Source organism: Xenopus laevis, chromosome 2S (genome assembly GCF_017654675.1).
Source record: "Xenopus laevis strain J_2021 chromosome 2S, Xenopus_laevis_v10.1, whole genome shotgun sequence".
Classification (NCBI taxonomy): Eukaryota; Metazoa; Chordata; class Amphibia; order Anura; family Pipidae; genus Xenopus; species Xenopus laevis.
The window spans coordinates 73,641,378-73,656,431 of record NC_054374.1 but is presented as its reverse complement, the minus strand read 5'-3'; the positions used below and the strand labels follow the sequence as shown (position 1 = coordinate 73,656,431).

The following is a 15,054-nucleotide window of genomic DNA, read 5'->3' as shown; positions in this document are numbered from 1 at the left end:
ATACTTTGCGGGTAAAGATGGAATCCAAGCCAATCATCCGAACTAAAGCCATCGTTAAAGGCTTCGCTTTGGCAGTCTCCACTCCAGACCATTATAGGCCTCTGGGGGATATGTCGATAACATCAACCAGCATTATGTCTTCTAACACCAATCTTATTATAAGCCTTCTGTGAAAGTAAAATGTTATAATGTCCGAAAAACACGGGTGCACGGCTAAATTCACCAATAACAATCCACGATGTAGCCAGCACTCTCGAAAAGTAGTCCAAGGTGCCTGGGTGCAGTATCAATGATATCAATACATATTCAGCAAGGAAGATCCGCACTCTCAGGTCTTAAGTAAAAATGTAAAAAATTTTTATTGTTACATACGAGACTGACGTTTCGGCCTCCTCCGAGGCCTTTCTCAAAGTGTCCAATCAATTACAAGAAAGCCTTATATACAAGTGTTGGCGGGAGAATAGACAAATTGAGGCTGACGTATTAACATCATCACACAAAGTGCGACTCCGATTTACATATCACTCTAAATTACATAAGACTCATTAAAAACATAAAAATGCATAACTTGCTTCCATTACAACTATTCATAATCTCTACATTAAAACATTATATGCATTCATCTTCTAAAACCACGATACTATGCAACTATGTTTTGTAACATTAATATGTCATTTCCTGCTCCGTGTTATAACAATAAACTGTGTTGCAAAAAATGTATCAAAAGTAAGAGATAAGATGACAGGCCTGCTCTGAAGCTCCTTCCCTGGCTTATGTAATTTAGAGTGATATGTAAATCGGAGTCGCACTTTGTGTGATGATGTTAATACGTCAGCCTCAATTTGTCTATTCTCCCGCCAACACTTGTATATAAGGCTTTCTTGTAATTGATTGGACACTTTGAGAAAGGCCTCGGAGGAGGCCGAAACGTCAGTCTCGTATGTAACAATAAAAATTTTTTACATTTTTACTTAAGACCTGAGAGTGCGGATCTTCCTTGCTGAATATATATATATATATATATATATGGGAAAGTTTCTTTCTTACAAATTTCTTTTATTCTGTAAAATTACAGTTATTTCAGGTCTGATTAGGCTGGCCCACGACCTTCATCCTCTTGCAGCCTAAGAGAGCTGAACTGACAACTGGATTCTTCTTCCTCACGCTTAAACTTTGCTGTATCTCTGCCTGTCTGCTGGTAGTAGACATAAAGCTGCATTCTCTCAGCTGCCTGGGGTAATTTCTGGTTTGTCTGTCTACATGAGACACCATGAACCACAAGGTGATGATGTCCTTCATGAAAACTGGATGCCAGCTCCTCCTTGGACAAGTCTTGATGAGGCCATTGTGCCCTTCTTCCAGTGCAGTCTCTTCGTAATTCAGGCCTGTTGGGTTTGCAGAAGTGAAAGTATGTCACATGTCCGCTGGGTGCCATAAGGATACTTTTTTTATGAAGAGAAGCGGACAAACTGCTTCCATGCAGGGAGGGCTGAGTCCATGTTCAGTTATGACCCAATCCAACAGATCTGTACCTATATTAGAGTATAAAAAACAAAATTTACACTCCCATTAACTTAGCACATGGCAAATACTGCTGTATATCATGCCAAACCAACACAGGCGAAGGCACTATGTTCCTAATAAACATTATTCCATTATCGCTGTACTACAGAAAAATATACAGTGAATAAAGTACCCCCTCTTGTAAAATAAAAGAATATTATACGTTACAGAGGAGTTTCATGACCATAAAAAAACACGAAGCCGAAGGACGAGTGTGTTTTTATAGAGGTCATGGAACTCCGAGGTAACTTCTAATATCCTCATATTTTGCAACTGGGGGTACTTTATTTATTATAATACACAAGTTTCAGTGAGTCATGTGACAGAAATGACATCAGAACTCACCATTTATAACTGATGACATCACCGTTTATAAGGATATAATTTTCAAGATATTCATGGCTTTTGTGTATTATATATAAATATACAGTAACTATAGCTTGGTTCTAATTAACTTGATGTCCTTTTTTAAACTATGTTTTTGCATGTTTTGAAAACATATTTCTTATTGGCTTTAATTATTTATTTACTTTTCCTGAAAATGCCTGGCGAGGCATTTTCAGGCGACTGTTGAAAAGCGCATCGCCTCGTGTGGTTAGCACAGGCGTTTTTACATAGGCGCCCATACAAAACTGTCGCCTGCGCCGGTCGCGGCGCTTTGTCGCCGCGACCGCAAACGCGTCGCTATCTCCCCGTGTGGACTAGCCCTAAAGCTGGCCATAGATGCAAAGATTCGATCACTCGAATCCTGGAATGATTGGACTTCCCCATCTCCCGACCTGCCACTAACCATTCAGATCAAATAAAGTAGAAAAGAACAGATCAGCCGATGTTCTGCCCCTGACAGCAATTGTACGAAAGTTATGTCCGACCAAAGCTGGTGACAGTCTCCCGCTGAAAATCGTACAAATGGCAATACACGCAGAGATATTATCGGCAGCCAACAGAAATCTTTTAACCAGTCAGATCGACCAAACGACCGATCTCCATGGGACGAAAAATGTCGGGACTCCCCACACAAATAGTCCGAAAATAGTACGAAAATCGTACGAATACGAATTGCCATAGGGGTCATTTAGGAAACCCTGGGCACAGTGCAAGAGCACACCCCTCAGTGATCATCTACTGAGCACTTGTTCTGAGGGGTATGCAACTCTTTGCACAGAGCATCTGAATGAAGTGCAAGGTAGGGGCACACCTACAGTATAACCACTGTTTCTGCGGCACCTCAGTGTTGCATGGAGTCGACCAACTTCAGGCACTCTCTTTGTGCAGGATTCAGCGTTTAACTGACAGTTGTAATACATGATTGACATGTGGTCTCCTTCACAGACAATATATTAGTGATCACTTTCTTTTGGTTTGTTGTCAATTAAATTCTGACTCCTGTATGATGAGAAAATGTAGAGAGACAGGGAAAACTAAAGATGATCTTGATTTTTGCATACACTGTACAGAATCTGAATTGCTTTATTTTAGAAAGATCCTTATTTCATAAACATATAATTTTTTGTTTTTGCAATAGTTTCCCTTTAAGTAACATAAATGATTAAAGCAGACCTAAAACTGTACCTCCCAACATTTTGGAAACAGAAAGAGTAATAAAAAGATTTGCAATGCAGAACATTTTGTGGCCACACCCCCCCAATTACCATGTTCTTTTTACAAAATTTGGCAGGTTATGACATTTGAACACATTTCTGTGGTTTTTATTTTTTATTGCAGTTTTGCTAGTGAAGGTGAATTGCCCTTTAAGCTGCATGTCACACTTTCCCCAAAAGAGCTGCTCATTTTAAATTGTTACAATTGTTTCTTTTCTGCTTATCTCAAATTGTAACTAATGTATCTAATTGCATCTGCCACATATTCTGGGCTATCTGCAAAAAGCGAATTTAGTTTTAGAAACATTGGGGCAAATTCACTAAAGTGCTAATTTTTGCCAGAGACCGCATTGCCACACTCCTCGCCACTTCGCAAGGTGCAAATGTGTTGCCACGATGCTAATTCAGTAAAATGCGAAGTTGCGTCTCGGCAGCCTAACGCTGGTGACTTTTCTCTAGCGTTACATCGACAGTGTGAGCATTTCATAGCAAATTTTTAACTAGCGTTCATTTCTGCCTAGCAAAACTTCACTAGCACTCTTACGCTTAGGTCAATTTGAAAAGCGCAGGTACATTAAAGTCGTAGGGACGTCTTTATTAGTAATGTTGGTGCAAATACTTGAAGTGGCCACTTTTACACAAATGTCCAAGGAACCATAATAAAAACAGAATAGATCTGATGCCCTATACACTAGCCCACCCTAAAACAAATGTGCCATGCCCCTCAAATGTCTGGGAAAATAATGTTAACAAACTTCTTTAAAAGTCGCCAGCTTTTTTTACAACTTTTAACGCATTTCCGGCATACAGGATATGATGTCACTGACTCAGTTTGCCTGGTCTGAGGTGGTGAAGTAAACTCTGGTTAAAGAGGTAACATTCAGTAAAATCCGCACCTTAGCGAATTTGTGGAGTTACGAAAAGTCGTCTGGCGATAGGGTGCGACCGAACGCTAGCAACGGTCTCGTTAGCTGGCGTATTGTCCTCTATGCCTGTTAGTGAATTGGTAATGTCCCTGCAGATAGGATTTCTGCCAAATTGTCGCTAGCACTGGCCACTTCGCCCTTTAAATCTGCCCATTGTATCTTTTTCTGGCTGTTCAGTTCAGGAGATTAAAGAAAAAGTCAGAACATTTCAGTAACAATCCGGGATTGCGGGTTGAGCTGTTAAAATCTGGACTGTCCCGTGAAAAATGGGACAGTTGGGAGGTATGCAAAAACCTTACAGGGGAACTATTACGAAAATAAAAATTTAATATAAGCTTCCTCATACTGAAGTAGGAAACTTTCTAAATACAATCAATTAAAAAAAATTGCATTGTTTCTGAAATAATCACATTTACCTTCACTATCCCTCTCAGCATCTGTTTCTCTTCATGCAGCATTTGGGTGTCAGATAATCAGTTAGACAGTTAAGGTCCTCATAGACGCAAAGATTTTTCTTTGCCGAACGACCGATTCTAGCGAAGTCCAACCAATCCGTCAAATTATCATGAAAGTTAGTGGGATTCGAACGATCGTACATTTTATGATTTTTCGTCCGACATCTGTCAGAAAATTGATCGGCCAGGTTAAAAAATCTTTATGGGTCCCAGTGCAATCTATCTATGTCTGCAGGGCCAAGCAGGCAGCTACTCTTCAGTTTTGCTGGCAATATTGCTTGAAATGGTCTTTTTAGTTGATGGACACATCGTACATTTAAATGATCATTTCGAGATAATCGTGGTCTCACGATAACGATTGTATCTTTTAAAAATCTGTACATCAATGGCCAGCTTTAGACAGTTAGATCCAATATATCTTATAGGGGGGCTTCCTTTCCTAGCAGATGAATTAGAACTCACTCAAAATAACTGATTCCAATAAAACAACAACAAAATAAATGCCTTCTGTACAAATTCTGCATGTTGAGAGACAGGATTTCTGGTGATTTTAATAGTGTGATTTTTTCATCTGCTAGGCAAAAGGAGCTCCCCTATAAGATATATTGGATCTAACTATCAGTGATTATCTGACACCCACTGCTGCATGAAGACAGAATGAAGAGAAACCGATGCTGAGAGAGGGATAGTGAAGATAAACTTGATTATTTCAGAAACAGTACAGAATTTTTGATTGTATTTAATTTAATATAAAATTTTCATTTTAGTGATATTTCCCTTATAACATGTACTTGCCACAGATGTTTCAAGAGTGGAGGATGAATGGAACAAGGATGCACTCTGCAGTTAGAGGGTGGAAGGATAGAAGGATAACATATGGAAGTGCTTAGGCACAGCATGTATGACATGCCTAAACATGCATACCTGAATATTTAACTGTTCACATTCTTCCATATTCCACAAGCCCCAATGTATAGCAAAAACACAGTTAAAAGTAATCATCTCTTTTTCTAAAAACCAATATGCAAAACTTGATTCCAATACATACTAACTAGTTACTATAGCGACATAACCTGATTGCTCCCCTATGAGACAACTGAAATGTTTTATTCAATATTATTAATATTATTATTTCCATTGTGCTTCTTTCTCTTTTTTAGTAAGATTAGGTTAGTTATTTCTTAACCCCTTAGACTGTATTTTATTAACCTCAGAGTTAACCACATTTACAAACGTTGTAAGACTGTCATTAGTTACATCTGGAGTAAATTTGCTCTTTTTTGACAGCTTCTTAGGTAGGGAGATATTATCCTTAAAGTGCATTTTCAATTTTAACAGTCTAGTAAATTTGAAAAAATCTGCCACAATACAAATCTACTTTGTATTGTGGCACAAACCCCAAGCCCTTACTAATAACAGCAGTCTCAGTGTCCGACAAAGTAATGGAGGAAAAATTCACAACCAAGTTATTTACCTCCTTTGGCTTCTTTCCCTTCATGGGTATAGCTCTCTGGGCAGTGGTTTATTGTAGTCTCTCTTGCCTCCGCTGGCTGGAGTAGCTCCTAAAAAAGGAGTTTGTGCCATAGTCATCTTCACTGCTGCTGGTCTTTTTCACCTGGAAGGATTCACCATTGTATAGAATGGACTTAATGGACTAAGAATTTTCTTTTCTTTTAAGGAAAAATAGCTGTGTTATTAATAATATTTTTGCTATATTATATTCACTTACTCCACGCTATCACTTTAATTGGGGGAGGTTGTTTGTTCCATATGAAGGTATTTAATACCCACAATCCTTGTTTCTGTTACACTTGATAAAGGGCTATGACCGAAACATGTAGTGTGCCTACACTGCTAAATAAACACATTGCAGCTTAAAAATACTGCCTGGAGCTGCTGCTATCGTATCCCAAGGTGTGACACATACACCTGAATCTGCAGCCATAAGGAATTGAACATTGGTGTCTGAATCAGAAAAACTTCTTTATTATTGTATCTGACCTTACTTAATGCAGAGTGCAGTTACAATAAATTTGAAATTTTCAGGTTATTCATAGATTTTGGTATCGGCACATAATAAGTCTGATACTATGCCTAAGCTAAAGTTCCTTTGCTAAGCAAAAGGTTGCAGTGAGTGCACATTTACCAAGGGGCAAATTTACTAATTTGCAAATTTTCTCTTCACCTAACTTCAGCAAAGTTTATCTCACTTCGCCAGGTGTATTTTCACAACTCATTTCCATGTTTACTAAAAAAAAATCGTAAGTTCACTTTTAAAGAGAAATTTGGTGAATTTTCTCCTGGCGTTAATTCTCTGCGAAAATCTGCCAGTATATTTCCCCATACAATAGTCAGGGCCGTCATTAGGGGGGCACAGGGGGTACACTTGTACCAGGCCCAGGTCTCTGGCTGTGCTGCCCTTCACAAAATATCCAGGCCCCCCTTGACAGCACCAAAGCCGTGCCACACCTGCCGAAGTACCAAACTGCCGAAGTCCCAAAGCCGCAAAAAGACCCGATGCCTTGAAAGGAGCCGAAGTTGACGTCCCAAAGCCGCAAAAAGACCCAAAGCTACGAAAGGAGCCACAGTTTAAGTCCTGAAGCCACAAAAACACCCGAAGCTATGAAAGGAGTCAAATTTGAAGTCCTGAAGCCATGAGTTCAGTTCTACTGAACACCAATGTGTTTTTTTTTTATTTTATTAAACCCCTGGCCAACAATATATTATTTTTAATATTCTATAGGGCCCCTGCCACCAATGTTTTCTTTTAAATATTCTATGGGCCCCTAATGTTTCTTTTTAACATGTAAGGGGGGCTCTGACCACCAATGATTTTTTTAAATGGGGGGCCCTTGCGCCAGTTTTTTTTAAAAAAACTTTTATGGGGGGCCCTAGCACCAATGTTTTTTTTTTAACTTATAGGGGAGCCCTGTCACCAATTTTTTTTTTTTTAACTTGTAGGGGGGCCCTGACCACCAATTTTTTTTTAACTTATAAGGGGGGCCCCTCACCATCAATGGCTTTTTAGAACTTGTGTGGGGTAGTTTACAGTTTTTAGTGCTAATGTCTGTGTGGTCTTTCAACTGTGGTGTGGGATCTGGGGTCAGCGAGGGCCAGAAAATTTTGTTGTACAGGGCCCAGTGGTTTCTAATGGTGGCCCTGACAATAGTAGTGCGGAAAATTCTCTAGTCTTTTCTCCATGGAGAAAATCAGCATGGAAAGGGAAGTTTGCCAGCGTGAACCTGGCAAAGTACACTTTGGAGAAAAGGGTAACTTTTTCACTTTGATAAATTACTGGATTTTTGTCAGGTTCACCTGGGGAAAAAGATAACGGCGTGAAAGTTCTCTATCGCTGAGGTTTTTTTGCTAGCGAATTGTCTTAGTCGCCTTTTAGTTAATTGTCAAATTTGCTGCAAATTTTCCCCCAAAAACCCACAATTTGCTCTTTAATAAATGTGCCCCAATGAGAAAAGAGTGAAAAAAGGGCAACTTTTACCGATTTTTCAGAAACTTCACTTAACCTCACTGTTTATTCAGACTAATTTAAAAACAGTTCAGCCCAAACCACTGAATGGATTGCTGTTCAAATACAGGCAGTTTTGTTCATGAGTATTAGTTCCCAGGTGGTTTTTACTTATAGATATGTATGATACTTCATTACATCCCTCTTCAGGTGGATGAAGTTGCTCCATACAGTGCATTTAGTGACCTAGTTCTATCAGGTTTCCTGGTTGTCACTCTCAGGTTCAGGCCATCTAAACCCAGACACCGTGTTATTATTATTACTGTGAACATTTATTGAGTTTGAGGCTTAAGTGCATATGCAACAAATATGTGCTATAATTTAAGACTTTCAAAACAATTTCCTTCGCACACACTGAATCAAACTGCACATTTAAAGGGATACTGTCATGGGAAAAAAACGTTTTTTCAAAATGAATCAGTTAATAGTGCTGCTCCAGCAGAATTCTGCACGGAAATCCATTTCTCAAAAGAGCGAACAGATTTTTTATATTCAATTTTGAAATCTGACACGGGGCTAGACATTTTGTCAATTTCCCAGCTGCCCCTGGTCATGTGACTTGTGCCTGCACTTTAGGAGAGAAATGCTTTCTGGCAGGCTGCTGTTTTTCCTTCTCAATGTAACTGAATGTGTCTCAGTGGGACATGGGTTTTTACTATTGAGTGTTGTTCTTAGATCTACCAGGCAGCTGTTATCTTGTGTTAGGGAGCTGTTATCTGGTTACCTTCCCATTGTTCTTTTGTTTGGCTGCTGGGGGGGAAAGGGAGGGGGGTGATATCACTCCAACTTGCAGTACAGCAGTAAAGAGTGATTGAAGTTTATCAGAGCACAAGTCACATGACTTGAGGCAGCTGGGAAATTGACAATATGTCTAGCCCCATGTCAGATTTCAAAATTAAATATAAAAAAATCTGTTTGCTCTTTTGAGAAATGGATTTCAGTGCAGAATTCTGCTGGAGTAGCACTATTAACTGATTCATTTTGAAAAAAAAATTTTTTCCCATGACAGTATCCCTTTAAGTGCTCTCAATGCATTTAAGATAAGAGCCCAGTCTTCCATCAGGCACTGCTACTTCCACCATTTGCCGCTCATAAAACAAATAAAAATGTGTGTGTATTTCGCTTTAATAGATGCAATCCACTTTTCAAATCATACAAGTATCAGAAATAATATATTTGCAGAGCACTGTCACCAATGCAGCTTTCAATACATAGTAAAGCATGGCATTAGCCTTTTAAGGGGTTATGGTGGGTGGATCTTTAAAATGTTGTATAGCTTTTTCAGCTGATTAAAACAAGGGGTATGATATGGCATACTTTGTCCTGGAATGACGTTCTACTCAAATTTTCCATCATTAAATAATATTTACAGTAGTTTATGATTCTTCTGGATATGACTTTTTTCTTTTTATGTGCCTATAAATGTATCTCTGTTGCTGGATTAGCAAAACTGGCATCACCACAAACTGGATTGGCATATTCCTGCAGCTGGTTACATGATTTCAACAGGAGGGAGAGTAGACTGGATTTCCCAAAAGCTTGCCTACACAATATATTCCTCAGGGGGTTAGGGAAAAAGGCCCATGGACCCCTGGTAAAGTGTTTATAGGGATCCTAAAACTGAGATATTTAGGATGACTGCATTTATGTACAGTATGTCAGTGGAGGGCTTAAAGCTTAAACATGACTGGCGGTTGTCTTGTCTTTAAGTTCTTTGTAGTTGTACTGCACCTGTGAGCATTTCTAAAATAATTTAATCTGCCATATTTGTATCAACCCCACCATTTCTATGTTAATACACTGTTTTAGTGGAACATGCAGTCTGTTGCTGCTCAGCTGTTTTCTATAATTGAACATCACTTTCTGAAGCAGAAAGAGCCAGAAGGTGCTTGTAAGAGCAGAACTGCAAAATGGCAATTATTCCCTTCTGCTCTTCAACAAAACTGGAGAATAGAAGTTTATTGATTTCTGAAAACCTTATCCAAACTGATTTTATCTGACACAAATAAAGATTTTGCAATTTCTTGCATATTTTTTTTTTTTGTCTCCTCCCCTTCGATGCTGTATTCTGTGGGGTCATCTGTAAGGATATTTTCCATGCACATGGTGTGGTTATATGCACTCACAGAACTGCGGCTGCACAGCACAGGGGTTGTATCCATGGCAACATCACTGGACACAATAACTGTGGGTACAGTCCCATTGTGTAAACTATAGTCAGTTTTAATGCGCTAAAGCCGCAAAGTTAGCGCATTGAATGGCAAGTACACAGGGGCCCAGGATGTAGAGGGGCCCCTTGAAGCCCGGTTACATCTAGTTACACCACTGCAAATGCACTTACTAAACATGTCTCAGAAACCATGGGGCATATTTATATTTAACACTGGAAACAAACATTACCTGTGATGTTGCCCATAGCATCCAATCAGCAATTAGATTCAGTCCCGGATTTGTGGATAGGCCACCAAGGCCGAGAGCGGCAGGATTTTAGGGGGTGGCATGCTGCCCAACCACACCCACATTGGTTCAGAAACACTGGGGATGTGCAGGAGATAGAATAGTTTTTTTAAACTTCCTGTGTGCTAATCCCCATTGTTCCTTTCTCCGTCTGCTAGAATCTAAATCATTAGCGGGATGGCACAAATCACCGAAGTTTCCTCATGAGGCAACTTCGGGTGACTTCGGAAAACGAAGTGCCATCCCGCCGGTAGTTTTGATTCAAGCCCGCGGGGAGGCAGTTCAGGAAGATTAGTCGCCCGAAGAAGAGGCAAATTATCGCCGGGCGACTAAATCTCACCAAATCTTGTCTGTCTCTGTCGCTGGAGTCGAGTTCAAGTTGACTTTAAGTCAAAGATTCTGCTGCAGCCCTTCTTTTGCCTTTGTCATGTCTGAGATACATAGCTGCTAAATTTTAGATTTATTGGACTGCACCTTTAGTGTTGTAAAACAGCAGTGGCTCTTTAAAAGACAATTGAAGCACAGCATGAAAAACTGATTGTAGCAATGGGTTATTAAACCCTGATGTTCAACAACCCAGAAGAAAATCCATCTCCCCAAGTTCACCAATATATGATTTATTGTACATGGCTGTGTAGAGTTGGGGAGATGATGCTATTTAGCATTATAGAGCTGCTTTATTTACTGGCACATGCGGTAGCCCAAGGTTATGACCAGACATTTGTTTTTATTTCAGCCCTTTGTTTTTCAATCTGTCAAATCTGAAACAAAATGGCATTTGTGAACATGCATCTCTGGCCATTAGAAGGCATTCTGTAGTTTACTTTGGCAATATATTCTTACAATGTTAAATAATTATAGAGGTCAACGTTGGCAATTCCCTCAATTATTCAGAGAAGCATGGGAAGACTGTAGTGAAAATTCCTACAAAATACACCAACTCTACCACACTGTGATCCTGACTGAGGCACAGTTTCAATATGATGTGAAATAGGTTCTCTTAATTATAGGGGCCCTGTAACCTCTAGTTACACCAATAAGACTCAACTAGTATTTTGAAGGACTCAACCTCAAATGCCATAACATTGTCTCAGATTTTATTTAAAAAAAAAAAAAATTATATATATATATATATATATATATATATATATATATATATATATATATATATATATATATATAATGATTACGATACTAAAATTACTAATTACTATGAGTTATTTTAAAGGGGTTGTTCACCTTCCAAACACTTTTTTCAGACCAGTTGTTTTCAGATTGTTGACCAAAAATAAAGACTTTATTCAATTGCTTTCCATTTTTTTTTATCATTTTTCCCAAAATCGAAGATTAAAGTGTTATGTCACTGTCTCTGGTATTTTAGTGTCGCAGCTCAGTAATTCAGGTGCAAATTCTGAACTTTTACAATTGGATACTTTTAGTGGCTACATGAGCTGATACATGTATCACAACAACTGTATCAATTCTAACAGCTGCCTTTAATGAAACTCAGGTATTTTCACTCAGCAGGGACAAAGATAAAAGATGTATCAACTAACTGTATCAATTTACAGTTACAGAGTCGGTGACCTACCCCAGAGCTGCTTTAGCAGGTGAAAAAAATACATTTTACACTGCAGTATTAGAAAAACAATCTCAAATAGAAAGTAAGGAAAAGTCTTTATGGTGAACAAACTGAAAAAAAGTGTTTGAAGGTGAACAACCCCTTTAAATTAGGGATATCATGCTTAGAACTTAGTTGTTTACTGCAGCTTTTAGCCATTGTAGGGTAAAAGACACTGGGAACTGTAGACCGAAAAACACCTGAAAAAGGGTGCAAGATGCTGTTATATTACATACAATGTCACATAGAGAATATTTAAATAAAACACACCTGTGTAGTTTGCTAGTAAGAGCATCAGTCTGTGGTCTCTTGATTTTTCCCATCATGTCCTGTTGTGCTGATTGTACATTAGGAAGAGTTGCTATGCATTTACTGGAGGACACTGAAAGGTTGACCGTCTCTCTCCTGCACCCGTCCTTACTTGGGTGATGTGTAGCCTGTTTTGATACAGGTCGTTTCTTCATTGCAAGCAGCTTTCACAGCCAGCTCTTTGGCGTATATAAGATGAATACATTCATGAATTATTCAGGCTTTGAAATATTTACAAGTCCAGGTTAAGCACCTGCTTGCTCACATCACAATACATAACTAGCTATAGATGTAACAAAAAATATTTTGTATATATAATCAGATCTCATGTGGATACATAAATACCTTCACTGCAGTTTATTTTCCTTTGATCTATCAATATATCTATTTAATTGCTGTAAACGAGTTTATGTTGTGTGCATTACTACATTTCTTGTTGAAAAAGTCATTGGGGGTCATTTATAAACACTGTGCAAATTTGCCCATGGACAGTAACCCATGGCAACCAGATTGCTGCATTCATTGTTCTACTCGCAGCTGGCTTTAAAAAGCTTATCGCTAATTGGTTGCTATAGGTAACTGCCCATGGGCAAATTTGCCCAGTGTTGATAAATGAGTCCCATTGTATTCTCCTTCACCAAGAATCCCAGGATGTGAGATCTTTATATTGATTATCATCTACAGCAGTTGGACATTACATATTGCATATAAAATCCCCAACTTCCAAATGTCGTTTCTTAAAGGGGACATAAGACATAAAAATCTGTCTAATAAATGTCCTTTTTAAATTAAACATGAAAACCAAATTCTTTTTTTATTAAAACATCCATACCTGTGAAACTCTATGCCTTAGGCATAGAGGCAGCAGGAAATTACTTCCCATTCTGCACTTCCTAGATGTCATTGCACTCCCCACATTCTCCCTCCTAAACATCTAATTGTGTAGCCAGAGCATGGGCATTATGTGCCCCATTCTGCCAGATAAACAATATTTCGGCATGCCTTAATAACAGTGTTAAAAAAAAAATAGCTGCTCCTTACTTGCTGCGAATGTGAATTCCAAGAAAAAAAAACAACAAGATTTAAATAATTTTATTTAAATAATTTTTTATTTAGCTTGACTAACATCATAAAATAGAATTTGGAATTATTTCATAAGGTGACTGGTTCCCTTTAAGGTGACCATACAAATTACAATAACGATCTCCTTGTGACCAAAGATCGTTTGTTTTTTCTACAAATGTTAAAGGGGTGGTTCACCTTTAAAGGAGAAGGAAAAGTAAAAACTAAATAAGCCTGATCAGAAAGGTCCATCTAAATATACCAGTAAACCCCCAAAGTAGTGCTGCTTTGAGTCCCCTGTCAAAAGAAACACTGCATTTCTGTCCTTCTATTGTGTACTCATGGGCTTCTGTATCAGACTTCCTGCCTTCAGCTTAAACCTCATTGCCCTGGGCAAGAGCATGCTCAGTTTGCTCCTCTTCCCCCCCCCCCTACTGTAATCTGAGCCCAGAGTAGAGAAAGACTCAGGCAGGAAGTGATGTCACACCACATTAATACAGCAGCTCCTATCCTAAACAAACAGAGAGCTTTAGAGCTTTTTACTCAGGTATGGCAAAACATTCTACAGAATAAATATACCATTCTAGCTTGCACTATTGAAGCTAATCTATTGGCAATAAAATGCCTCCGTAGCTTTCCTTCTCCTTTATGTTAACTTTTATTCATTAAGATGGAAGCTGCTTTTTAAAATCTTAGTGGATGCCCTTGTTGTCTACTGGAGGGAACTATTGGTAAATAAATGATTCTTTTCATGGCCCCCTTACATATTTATACATAGTTTTAATAACTCACCTTTTTATATTTTACATTTCTTCTGCAGCTATGTTCCCTCAAATTCCATACTCTGCCTGCCCTATGCTCCTGGTGTGTGCGCCGTACTTTACCTGCTCTAAATTCCTTGTGCGTATCCTACTGCCCTATGCTCCCTGTGTGTGTCCTGCCCTGTCTGTGGAACATAAGCCTGGTATTTGTTAGCATTCCAAAAAGGGACTCTTGGATGGCAGTGGATGCAATCTACTTGGACTTTGCTAAAACTTTTCATACATAAGCTCATTGGTTAAATTAAAGAATATTGGTCTGGCACATAGTATTTGTATAGAGAACTGGCTAAAGGATAGATTACAAAGAGTATTGGTAAATGAACATTTTCTAATTGGATCAGTGTTTGTGTAGTACCAAAGGACTCTGCCCTTGATCCTTTGCTTTTTAACTTGTATACTAATGACCCAGAGGTGGGTATGAAAAGCATGATTTCTAATTTTTGTAAATGCCAGGCAGAATGTTGCCACGTTGCAGTGATTTGACTTACAGTAGAATCCCCATTTTACAGGGAAAAAAAATGTAAAATCCAAGAAAATTTGAAAACAGGGAAATGTATAATGCAGAATATATAGGTGGGACCACAAAACAATGGAAAATGAGGGAAAACTTAAAATCAGGGGATGTAAAATTGAGGTTCCACTGTAATTGGAACTCTGGCCAGCAAGATGGAAAATGTGGTTCAATGATAATAAATGCAAGGCTTTTCCCAAAATGG

The 15,054-nt window shown here is 38.7% G+C and overlaps 1 long non-coding RNA gene across 1 annotated transcript; it reads right to left on the bottom strand.

Moving 5' to 3' along the window:
• Positions 1-840: 840 nt before the first annotated feature.
• LOC108709557 lies at positions 841-13,812 on the bottom strand. The gene is made up of 3 exons (XR_001934654.2): positions 12,417-13,812; positions 6,020-6,215; positions 841-1,532 (listed from the first exon to the last, which is right to left on the bottom strand). It is a non-coding gene; the product is annotated as an uncharacterized LOC108709557 (long non-coding RNA).
• Between the last annotated feature and the right edge of the window lie 1,242 nt (positions 13,813-15,054).